This window comes from Teleopsis dalmanni, chromosome 2 (genome assembly GCF_002237135.1).
Source record: "Teleopsis dalmanni isolate 2A chromosome 2, ASM223713v2, whole genome shotgun sequence".
Classification (NCBI taxonomy): domain Eukaryota; kingdom Metazoa; phylum Arthropoda; class Insecta; order Diptera; family Diopsidae; genus Teleopsis; species Teleopsis dalmanni.
In genome coordinates, this window is record NC_051847.1 from 185,370,035 (window position 1) to 185,371,912 (window position 1,878).

The following is a 1,878-nucleotide window of genomic DNA, read 5'->3' on the forward strand; positions in this document are numbered from 1 at the left end:
TTTTATAGTCTTTGGTTTAAATCCAATTTTAGGCTTACATTGAATAATTACGAGGAGCCAATTAAAAATTTTAATATTTAGGGAAATAAATCCTTAACAAGAATAATTTACATTTTTCATTTGCTCAGTAACAAGTTGTTAACAAAAGAGGTAAATTGGCGATAAAATATGACCTTTTTAAAAATGAATTTTTTTTAAGGTACAAAACAAATTTGTAGCTAACAATACTTGTACTTTATAGTACCTCAAAAAAAAATATATATATTGATTAAAGTAGAAAAAAAAACGGTTATTAAAAAGTTTAAGAAAAATGTAAATAAATTCTTTTAAAACATTTTTTGTGGCATGTAAGGATTTAGTGGATTTAGTAATAATTTGTACATTTAAGTAAATCAGAAAGGACCAAAAGAAATTTTAATGAAAGTTAGAAAAAGATTGCCTCTACGTCGCACAATTTTGTATACTTTCACTTTTACTTTCACAAGGGAAAAATTAATGAAGCGGGACGTATGCAAACTGGCGTAGAAACATGAAGTTGAAGTCAACACGGTAATGTAGCACGAAAGGTGAAGGCACCATATATATATATATATATATATATATATATGTATATAGATATATATATGTTGATATGCAGATTAAAATGTTGCACGTGTAAAATTGAAAGGTGTTGCCGTGCTTGGGTTACATGCTTTTTTTTATAGGTCTTTTGTGTAAAATTGTTGAGCAATATTTTTATAATATTTGTGCGTGTTCCACCACATATGTTGGCTTGAAAAGGTTATATTTATTTATTATTTTTTATATGTATCTTAAATATGTATTTCATGTTTATTATGTGCAGGTTAAAGTATCTGAGTAAACACCTATACAATGTGGGAATATGTAAATCAGCTGAAATGAAGTTTAGGGTGAATTATAATGAGAGGAAAATTTGAAAAAATTGTGCTATTCATTTCGATTTTATTATAATTTATTATATATTTCGTTTTCATAACAAAAATATTTATTTCTTAAATTACGTGAAAACCACGCATTTATCTCATTAAATAGACTACATAATTTTTAACACGCAAGAATATATAAACGCACCTGCTGCTTCTTTTCAACAATATTAATGTATCTTCTTTATATCTTCCTTAATTTAATATCAAAATTTTATGCAGCAGCTGACTATACTTTAAAAGATAATACCATTGAAATACATTACTTATAAGCCATCATGGCTAATTTGAAATCTGTTATGACAATCTTACGAACACACTCAACATTACTAACAAAGTGCGAACAATAAACAATGCAAATCCTGGCAGAGCATTTATTTATGTATTTAAAAGGGATTTAGATGTGCTTAAATATACTCCTGAGACTTAAGTAGACACTGCTCATCGACTGAAATAAATTGCTTATAAAGAGTCGAGCATATTTTGCATAAAATTATGTGTTTTCAAGTAGAGTGACAAAATTTCACGTCTTATTTTACTATTAAGTTAGAAATAAAATTAAATGAACTTTAAGAATAACTAGCGTTTTGCCTATATATTAATACGTAAAGCACTACAGTATACGATATGTAATTATAGTTAATGCTTATGATTAAAATCTTGTTTTACATGTAGTTTAATGTTCATTATTCAATTAAATTTTCACACAAAAACGTCATAATGGCTCACATGCAAATGAATGCGTTATTCAATTTTCTTTGTTTCCATATATTAGACCCAAAGGTCCTTTCAATTTATTTATATGTGTGTTATATTTATATATACATATATGCTTATCTCTATTTAAATGTAATTATTTTATAGACTATTAACATTTATTTTTCTAATAAAGCTATTAAGCTAATGCTCGCTCAGCGTCAAATTTTTGCATGTT